The sequence below is a fragment of the Anolis sagrei genome, chromosome 1, assembly GCF_037176765.1.
Source record: "Anolis sagrei isolate rAnoSag1 chromosome 1, rAnoSag1.mat, whole genome shotgun sequence".
Classification (NCBI taxonomy): domain Eukaryota; kingdom Metazoa; phylum Chordata; class Lepidosauria; order Squamata; family Dactyloidae; genus Anolis; species Anolis sagrei.
In genome coordinates, this window is record NC_090021.1 from 306,156,671 (window position 1) to 306,168,078 (window position 11,408).

At 39.4% G+C, this 11,408-nt stretch overlaps 1 pseudogene; it reads right to left on the reverse strand.

Annotated features, from left to right (window-relative positions):
* Positions 1-510: 510 nt before the first annotated feature.
* On the reverse strand, positions 511-824 carry LOC132760674 (large ribosomal subunit protein P1 pseudogene; annotated as a pseudogene).
* Positions 825-11,408: the final 10,584 nt, after the last annotated feature.

An 11,408-nucleotide genomic window follows, 5' to 3' on the forward strand; every position in this document is an offset into this window, starting at 1 on the left:
TTTGGGACAGGATTTAGAAGTTGGGATGGCTCTTTTGGGATCGGGTTCAGCACTTTGGACAGCTGCCACTGTTTTTAAAAAATATGTTGTCACTGTACGATATATAGATATAGAGAGATAGAGATAGAGATAGAGATAGAGATAGAGATAGAGAGATAGATATAGATATAATTTATTTTATTTAGTATATTTATGCCCTGCCCTTCTCACCCTGAGGGGGACTCAGAGCAATTTACAATAGGCAACTATTCAATTCTGCACAAACATACATACAAATAAAATAAGCATATATAATTAAAACCAAAATGTTAAAAGCATTTGAGCTCAGTATTAAAACAAATTATTAAAACCACATAATTCAAAATCCAAGGTAAGGTCCTAGATTTGAGAAATCCTGTGACCCTCAATTACAGGCAAATTATGGTTCTTCGGAGTCTTGCACAGGAAAGTTTCAAAAGCAAGTCAGATTTTATATACACTTTTGTATTTCATTAGAGTATAAAAGCTGGCTTAGTCACCCATGTCATCATTAGATTTTTCAGACTTCTTTTTCTTTTCCTCAGCAGGAGCAGCACCACCAGCTGGGGCCCCTCCGCCCACAGGGACCGAAGCAGTTGGGGCCCCATCACTGACTCCTACCTTGTAGATGAGGCTCCCAATGTCAATGTTGGCTAAGGCCTTTGCAAAGAGGCCAGGCCAGAAAGGTTTGACATTTATTCCTGCTGCTTTGATAAGGACATTGATTTGTCCTCTGTGACAGAGCCTTCATCATCGTGGAGGATGAGGGCAGAGTAGATGCAGGCAAACTTGGAGACAGAGGCCATGGTGGGTCTGGGGGAAAGGACGCCATATGCCATTGTTACCAATGTTGCTATAGTTCTTTATGGAAGAATAATAAATAATAATAAAACTTTATTTATATTCTGTGCTATCTCCCCAGGGGGACTCAGGGAAGATTCCAAAATACAATGACAAACATCCATTGTCTCCACAGAACAAACAAGTACTGACATAATAATCCCAGAAAAATCCCACCTCTGTAAACAACGTTAGAACCCAACATCAATAAATTAAACCAAATGTGAACAAAAATTATATAATGACATCAAATCTGAACATAAAACATCCACGTTGATTTACAGATGCCAACTGTACTGTCATTAGAAATCGTGACCCACAGTATTTGCACTCCTACCAAATTCAGTGGTGCACTTATGACATCTTGGACTCTAGGCTTAATAGGCATCACCATTTTTAGATTGTTATTTTTACATATATATTTTATTCTGTCCAAAGACAACGTTGGAAGCTATCCACAAGGCTGTGCAGTTATTTCGACCTGAGTTGAGTGAAAACAGAGTAGCGTTCATTTCGATGTGAAGACTTCTGTGCTTTAAGAGACCACTCTCCATGAAGTGCCGAGAGAGAATTTCAAGGCCCCTGCCTTTCTTTTTATGGATTCTTTAGACATTCCTTGGACTGAACATCTCTTTCCACAAAACAAGGCCCTTTTAAAACTCAAAATGTCCCCAAGGGAGTTAAGAACCTCACTTCAACAGCTGTTTTGGCCTTTTTCCCAAACAGAAAGTGTTAAGGCATTTTGAGTAAAAACAATTTATTTTAAAAATTAAAAAAATTGTGGAGGGGTGTCATATTCATGGGGACCACAGTATAGTCTTGGGAGTCTTACTTGGTACTTTTCTTACTCTTGAAATAAATGTCTTCAAAGCAAGGACTGCAAAATAGGATAGGCAAACACCCTAAAGGTCATGTGAACATGTCAAAAGGATCAAAAGTATAACTCACAATCCATGAAAATAAAGCACAGCTTCACTAAATACATAGTAGGATGACAACTCTATCAATAGAGAAGACTCTTCCCTCTATGTGATCCCTAAGAATCCCTCTCTTGGAAAATTATGCATGAGAAGAATGCGGCATATGCATCACACACAGAGGCCAGTGTGTAATTTTTAATGGACTGAGACATAAATGCAACATGATTCACTTTGAACAGGGCACCTGGAATAGATGGAAGTTAATTAAAACAATCCCTCATTTCTCATAGAGCCTAAAACTTCTGAAGACTGTCTAGAGGAGGGGTAAAGGGAAAGGGTTTTTTTTATTACTCCTAGATGGTATTCAGAAGGCCCATAAAATACATCTCGTATACCTGTGATCCTATTCATCTTGCTGCCTCTCTTACTCCTCTTTGCCAACAATCAGATCCCAGTAAACAACCTCAAGCGAAATTTGCAACTGTCAGATAAACATTAAAAATGCTTCCCTTGTCCTTTGCCACTGATAGTCCCATTAATATTGTAATAGAAGAAAAAGTTATGAAAATGAATGCGTTTCCACTGAAGTTAATAATAGTCATGTATGTGAGCCAGTGAGGTGTCGTGGTGTGAATGTTGGACTGTGACTCTGGAATCCAGGGCTATATCTGCACTGTAGAATGAATGTAGATTGACACTACTTTAATTACCAAAGGGTGTAGGAAAAGATGGCAGCATAGGTGGAGCTGTGTTTCACTCCTTCGGCATCTCCTGTCCTCCAACTGCCATGGCTGAATGCTGTGGAATCCCAGAATTTGTAGTTTAGTGAAGCACCAATACTGGGTTATTGTAGGTTTTTTGGGTTATATGGCCATGTTCTAGAAGCATTCTCTCCTGACATTTTGCCTGGATCTATGGCAGGCATCCTCAGAGATTGTGACATTACAACCTCTGGGGATGCCTGCCATAGATGCAGGCGAAGCATCAGGAGAGAATATAGCTCGGAAAACCTACAACAACTCAGTGATTCCGGCCATGAAAGCCTTCGACAATACAGCACCAATACTCTTTGCAGATAAGTTAAAAACCATGTAAATCTGCAACTCCCGTGATTCCATAACTTTGAGCCATGGCAGTTAAAGTGGTATCAAGCTGCATTAATTCTACAGTGCAAATGCACCCCAGGATTTTGCTGAGTTTGCTTTTTTACTGAACTGCTCCAACCAGGGGAGCTCCTTAGGAACGGTCTCCTAAATCTATTTTTAAGGGAATGCTTTCTATGGACATTGCATCTCCCCGAAAGTGCTCCCTCTTTCTCTGGTGTAACTGTGTAGCATGTTAGGGAAAGTATGATATTGCTCTTATGTTTGAACCTCTTTCTCTCATCTCTCCTTCAATTAACAACTCCCTGTAACTTCAAACTGCTGTAACGTCAAACTGCTGTTGACTCCAAATCCAGTCTCATTTGTTATTCTCCATGAACCTTTGCTATTTGTGAAGCATTACTACAATACTGTATTTACTATTTTCCATTACAACTATTGTTTATACATTTATTGCTATATTATCAGTAATATACCCTGTTTTGAGAGTTCTGTGTGAGCAAGGTTTTTTTTCCAGTCCAGGTTACTTGATCCACTACTTTGCTAAAGTTACAAAAGCCCTGAGAAATATACTGTATGTACCCGAGTATAAGCCTAGTTTTTCATCCCCCTTTTTAGGCTGAAAATGTCCCCCTTGGCTTATACTCGAGTCAAGATTATTTATTATTTTGCTCTGATTATTATTATTATTATTATTATTATTATTATTTGATACACAATAAGATGAGCCCACAACAAACAGGATCACTCTGCTGTCTGTTGTATTGGATCAAATGTTGGACACTTCCCAAGTGTCTAGGACTGTGTGATATATTGGTGAATAATGCACGCAGATCCTAGTAAGGTGGCCTTTTGCAGTTGGCAGATGGTAATTTTTCTGCACCAATTGTGTTTAAGTACAGGCCAAGGTTTTTAGGCACTGCACCCAGTATGCCAATCACCACTGGGACCACCATTATTATTATTATTATTATTATTATTATTATTACAGGTTTAATTTTATTCTATTATTATTATTACATTTATTTTTACTCTCTTTATTAATATCATAAAGATATGTAAGCAGCAGCTACTGGTAAATTTAATAATAAAAATAGATACCAATACAATTATATTAATTGAAGTAGCAGTAGGCTAAATGTTTTTGAATATTTACATCAAACTGTAATTTAAGATATGACTGTCCAACTTTGATTGAACCATTATTCTAACCTTCTTTAATGTAAATGTGCATTTCCCACCCTCAGCTTATACTCAAGTAAATAAGTTTCCCCTGTTTTTTGTGGTAAAATTAGGTGCCTCGGCTTATATTTGGGTTGGCTTATACTTGAGTATATACGGCATAGACTTGGAATGTGTATGCATTCATTCATATGTTCTAAGGGTAAAACCTGGCAACACTATGATTCTAATGTCTTCCCACAAACAGTTCTCCATCTGTAAATAGCCAGACATTGGATATTAAGTGGCAGTGAAAGATGACTTGTTTTTACTTTATTCACCCCAGGACTTATCCTAAAGGACAATACAATATATGGACAGATTTCATATATAAAGTCTCCTTTATGATGTAGAGTTTCCTTATCTTGGGGCCACTATTTCTTGAAAACAGAATAATTTTTAGAGGGGCAAGAGGAACTTGCTCCAAAACACATCTGCATATTGGGGGCATATGCATGTACATAGTAGTGGTAATCCTTGCTAGTCTTCATTCCTTTTCTTAAGGCATTCTTTGACTGTTAGTCATTTGTGATTTTTTTTAAAAAAAAGGAAATATGAATGTGATGATATGTCAGCTAAAGCTGAAATATTGAGCCTCCTTTTTTTGAGAGGAAGTCCTATTGAAAATACTGAGATTTACTTCTGAGTAGGCATACCCACGATTGCAACGTATGATGGTGCTTTTCAAAAGGAAGAAAGGGAACAGGAAATGGATAATTTAACTTTTATCTCTCGAGTTAGTTAATATTCACACTTAACTGCTGAACTGGCTAAATTCTTTTCTTTTCTTAAAGACCTTTATAAATTTCATCATTAATAAAATCAGACGTTCAATTAGCAGGGATTTTCCTGATTGCTTACTTTGATTTTCATCCACTCTTTTTATTTCCTCCATTCTTTTTTTTTTTGATCCATCCTTATCCAGGTCTCTCTGTTCCTCCACCCTGTGCCTGAAAAATCAGGGGAAAGTGAAAATTGATCCCATTAACCTCTGTCATTACCTAAATCCATCTCTTAATTAGTATGAGTTAATATGATTAATCAAAATAATGAGACAAACCTATTAAATTAGGGTGTTTAAATTACAAATGGAAGTGGTTAAAGCAAAGGGACTGATAACAAATAGCTGCAATTGGAGAAGAAGGTGGTAGTTCCCGTGATATGTGACAACACAGCCCCAATGGAGGCCAGCCTCATCCACTGGGAAGAAAATCCCGCACATGCAGAATATGCACTTTAAAGTTGTTGAATCACTATCCAAGTAAGTATAGAAATCTATATGTCTTAATTATTCTATTTATCATTTATGTGCCCCTCATATGGATGAGATTGTAGATCACCAACTGAATGAAATAATTAGCATAGGTGGAACCTGTCTTACTTTGGCAGGAACCCCTGTCTATGACAGGGCTCTGTTCTCCTGCCAACTGGGACACAACTGACTGATATTTCCAGACCCCTCCAATGAGCAATCTAAGCCCCCTTCCACACAGCTGAACAAAATCCCACATTTTCTGCTTGGAACTGGAATATATAGGAGTGTGGATTCAGATAACCCAGTTCAAAGCAGATATTGTGGGATTTTCTGCCTTGATATTCTAGATTATATGGCTGTGTGGAAGGGCCCTGTTTTAAGAAATTTCTGTTTGTATTGGAAATCTGTTGCTTGCACTGGCTTATAGCCAGTGGGGCCCCTGATGGCGCAGTCGGTTAAACTGCTGAGCTGCTGAACTCGCTGACCAAAAGTCTGACAGCTCGAGTTTGGGGAGCGGGGTGAGTTCCCGCTGTTAGCCCCATCTTATGCCAACCTAGCAGTTCGAAAACATGCAAATGTGAGTAGATCAATAGATACCACTTTTGTGGGAAGGTAACAGCACTCCATGCAGTCGTGCTAGCTGCATGACCTTGGAGGCATCTACAGACAATGCCAGCTTTTTGTCTTAGAAATGGAGATGAGCACCACCCTCCAGAATTGGACACAACTAGACTTAATATCAGGGGAAACCTTTATCTTTACCTATACTCTGTAAATCAGGACTCCTTTCATGATCCCTATGAGTCCTCCCACTTCAGGCTCCCAAAGTTTCCAAACACCTCATATCTATTTTTTAAAATAAAATTTCAGGCTGAATGTACCACTTCTACATGCTAGGTGGAGCAGTGACAGGAGTCGAAAGAAACTAAATTCCCTCCCAAAATAGAGTGTGGCTCAGTCCCACCACAAAAGCAGAAGTTGCCTCGCCCTGTTCTATTTGACAGCGTCAGTTCTGAACATATTGAGAGAAAGGCAGGATTTAAACCAAAAATAAATAAATAAATAAACACAGCAGATTATATAATTTAAAATGTATTACATAGAAAATGTGTCTCAAGATGTAGTTTTGTCCAGACCATCTTCTCAAAACCCAGCCAGAACTATGTTTGTAAGTGATGCATCGTGTTACTGGGAGTCAGGGATCCAGTGAAATGTTAGTGGCAATGATTCCCCAAGTGAAAGGACTCCAGTCACAAAACAGGAATTAATGGATAAATCACAGAATGCACAAATTGACAGGTTCCAAAAGGTGCCATCCAAGATTCAGATACATATCCAAAACTAAACTCGCCTGAAATATACATTTCAACACATCTTTTAATCTTTCCGTTGATTGCTCTACATTGTTTTTCTGATAAATTTATTTCATGTCAAAAGCATTGCTATAAAACTAATAAAAATAGAAGGAACACAAGTGGTTAAATACTTTTTGACCAAAAATAGGCAGCAGTGATCACATTGTCTGTAGCTTTAAACTCTGTGCATGAGCAGAGCATTGTGGGCACGCATACATATGCGGAGTTGTTTGGTCTGCTCCACAATCACATAAAGGGGAAGATTCTTCTAGGTAGTGCCATTTTGCCAGGTTGTCTTTTGATTTGCCCACTCTACTTCTGAGTCTGTTCAGGGACTTCCAAGTTGCCTATTCTTGGTTTGCCCTTGGAGGAAGACCCTCAGGAGGAGGGGGGTCACCCATTTGGGATTTCCCAGTTTAGCTGCCCAGAGGGATACTCTCGCTGTTGCTGGGGGAACATTAAGAGGAGTGGTGGTTCTCATGAAGCTTTTCCTTGATTTGGATCTATTGAGAGGAGGCTGATAGCCATGCAGTGGATAGCTTTCACAGTGTTCAAGCTTATTTCTCTCACAGTTCTCTCCCATCACATATTTGGGGGAGGGGGGGGGGGGGAGAGAAGTGCCAGCTAGCTTGTAGAGTTTATCAACAGGTGTAAGTTTAAGACATCCTGTGATTATTCTGCATGTTTCCTTCAGTGCTATGTTCACCTGCTTCACATGGATAGACTTGTGCCAAATAGGGCAAGCATACTCAGCAGTTGAGTAAGACAAGGCCAGGACTGATGTTTTGAGTCTGTACCCCATGCACTGCCAGTAAGCTTCTGCAGGATGCTATTGCATGCAGCTATTTTGTGCCTGATGTTCTTGCAGTGTTTCCTAAATGTTAGTGTTCAATCTAAGGTGACACCGAGATATTTAGGATGGAAATAATGTTCAAGCTCTTGGCCTTCCCAGGTAACTTTCAATTTCCTGTTGACTTCTTGGTTACTTATGTGGAAAGCACACACCTATGTCTTGGCATGTTTAGGCTTCAGGTGGTTATCTTTCTGGTAACTGGAGCAATCTTTCAAGGCATTAATAAGTTGGTTTTTGACTGTTTCAAAGTCTTTTGCTTGTGTTGTTAGACCAAGGTCATCAGCATATATATATATATATATATATATATATATATGTGTGTGTGTGTGTTTTATGATGGTTTTTTTTGTTGTTGTTTTGGCCTCATGTCAGCCACCCCGAGTCTCCTCTGGGGAGATGGTGGCAGGTTATAAAGATTATTATTATTATTATTATTATTATTATTATTATTATATAAAACTCTTTGTGAGTGGTGGCTATGGCTGATCATTAGTAAAAAATATTAAAGAAGATAAGTGCATAAATAAACAATGTTATGATTAATTGCTGCTTGATGTGCTGGACTCCTGGAGGTTGTTGAACTATAACCCACAGTGCTCATAGAGTCATATAATTGTAGAGTTGGAAGATCCTCATGGGCTATCAAGTCCACTAAGTTGACCATTAAGTTCAATGCAGTTATCTCCAGCTAGAACATCCCCAAGCAGGTAGTTGCCCAGCCTCTTTCTGAAGGCATCCATAGAAGGAGATCCCACCATCTCTCAAGGCAATTGGTTCCACTGGTGAAATGTTCTTACTATGAAGAAGTTCCTTTTAATCTTCAATCAAAAACCATTCTCCTATAATTTCGAACCATTAGACCTGGTCCAATTCTTAAATGCCCTTCTCTCTGTGACAACTCTTGAGGGATTAAAATAGTATAATCATACCATTTTTCAGTCCTTTCTATAGCAAAGCAAACACTTAGAAACAAATGCGGTCATCGCTAATAGTCAACATGGATTTATCAAAAACAAGTCATGCCAGACTAATCTGATCTCTTTCTTTGATAGAGCTACAAGCTGGGTAGATGCGGGGAATGCCGTGGATGTAGCGTACCTGGATTTCAGTAAGGCCTTCGACAAGGTCCCCCATGACCTTCTGGCAAGGAAACTAGTCCAATGTGGGCTAGGCAAAACTACGGTGAGGTGGATCTGTAATTGGTTAAGTGGACGAACACAGAGAGTGCTCACTAATGCTTCCTCTTCATCTTGGAAAGAAGTGACAAGTAGAGTGCCGCAGGGTTCCGTCCTGGGCCCGGTCCTGTTCAATATCTTTATTAATGACTTAGATGAAGGGCTAGAAGGCATGATCATCAAGTTTGCAGACGACACCAAATTGGGAGGGCTAGCCAATAGTCCAGAGGACAGGAGCAGAATTCAAAACGATCTTGACAGATTAGAGAGATGGGCCAAAACTAACAAAATGAAGTTCAACAGTGACAAATGCAAGATACTCCACTTTGGCAGAAAAAATGAAATGCAAAGATACAGAATGGGGGACGCCTGGCTCGAGAGCAGTACGTGTGAAAAAGATCTTGGAGTCCTCATGGACAACAAGTTAAACATGAGCCAACAATGTGATGTGGCGGCAAAAAAAGCCAATGGGATTTTGGCCTGCATCAATAGGAGCATAGTGTCTAGATCTAAGGAAGTAATGCTACCCCTCTATTCTGCTTTGGTTAGACCACATCTGGAATATTGTGTCCAATTCTGGGCACCACAATTCAAGAGAGATATTGACAAGCTGGAATGTGTCCAGAGGAGGGAGACTAAAATGATCAAGGGTCTGGAGAACAAGCCCTATGAGGAGCGGCTTAGGGAACTGGGCATGTTTAGCCTGAAGAAGAGAAGGCTGAGAGGAGATATGATAGCCATGTATAAATATGTGAGAGGAAGCCACAGGGAGGAGGGAGCAAGCTTGTTTTCTGCTTCCTTGGAGACTAGGACACGGAACAATGGCTTCAAACTACAAGAGAGGAGATTCCATCTGAACATGAGGAAGAACTTCCTGACTGTGAGAGCCGTTCAGCAGTGGAACTCTCTGCCCCGGAGTGTGGTGGAGGCTCCTTCTTTGGAAGCTTTTAAGCAGAGGCTGGATGGCCATTTGTCAGGGGTGATTTGAATGCAATATTCCTGCTTCTTGGCAGGGGGCTGGACTGGATGGCCCATGAGGTCTCTTCCAACTCTTTGATTCTATGATTCTATGATTCTATGAATTGCCTAGAATGAAACTTCTCACGAGTTCTGTACTTCAGCTCTGATACTGATAGTTGCTGTGGACTCAAGCAAATTTCTCATTGTTTTCTCCTCTGTAACCCAATAGAATTTAGATCTTTTTGGCCAACAATCTTAAAATGTGCTCCCCTCGTTCATTATAAGAGAGCAGGGGCTAGGTCTTAAACTTATGAGTAAGAGAGCAGGGGCTAATATTCCAAAGTTGACCCTTGCACTTTCCATCAGAGGTCAACCAAGGGTTAGGCATTCTTATTGGATTTCAATCATTCAAATGTCCTTTTGGGCTACTGTTGTGAAAGTTGGTTTTTTCATTTGTTATGGGCCACTGATTAAAGGGAAATGTGGGAAACAAATTTGACATTTCTGCCATAGGTCAGCTAAAGGCCATTGGTTTAACATTTAACAAATACTACAGTAATATGTTTCACCGGTTGGTTATGGTAAAATACTTTGGGAACAAAACATATCACTTGGTATAATTCACTCTCGTTCAATGGTAGACCAAACCACGCTGAGTGCAACGCAAGCAAAACTAAGCAAATACAGTTATATCTGTAGATTATAGCTCTCTAAATAGTACGGGCATCTTGACCAGTAGAAATAATTTGGACTGCAGCAGGGATTCTGGGAATTATAGTTTCAAACTCTTAGGAAAACCAAATCTATATAACACTAGCAGGCCCCACATCAGAAAGTCACATCTACTGAAGTCCAAATGACCAAGCATGTAGCAGTGTGGGGCAGTGGAAGCTGGTGGTTCCTATGCCAGTGAAATGGTCAATGCAGTCTGAGTTTTAGTCTAAATTTTTGAAGAAGTCACCCCAGATGGTAAACCCTATCTCTAAAATTGATACAATGGCTTTATTGATGCTTTAAAAGTTCAAATTAAAACCCAGAATGGATTCATGGTTCCACTGCTAATGGGAACCAAAAGTCAATGCTGTTATAGACAGTCGTGCAGCATTCACCAACATTGCGAAGATGTTCAGTTACGAGATTTTGACATGTAGTAGGAAACCACTATTTTTCACATAAAATGCATATTACTGAAAGCCAGGCCTTAAATGACTTTCTTAGTGAACAAATAGTGTTAGAATCTCTAAAATAGTATATCCATTCAAGAACCAGAACAACATCACTGGCCTTGGGGAGAGCTTGAAAGTGTTACTTTTTGGAACTGCAACTTTCTGAAAGCTTTCACTAGTTGTCCAGGCTAGCTGTAGATTTATGGAATCTCTGGTGTGAAAAAGTAACATTTCCAAGCTCTGCCCAAGGCCAGTAATGTTATTTTGGCTGTTGAGGCAGAAAATCTGACAGAAAATCTTAACCTATAATTAATTAATCATTAATTCAATAATAAACTGTCTGTGACCCTTCCATTAATGAGTTACCTCACTTGACCAAACAGTTGAAGAATGTTGTGTCTCAAGCAAAAGATCCTCCATCTTTCAAGAACAAGCAGACATTCTTATATTCACATCTTCTTTGAATGTCATTTGAGGGAGATCCTTTATTTATTTATTTATTTATTTATTTTCTATCCCACCTTTCTCCCAAGATGGAATTT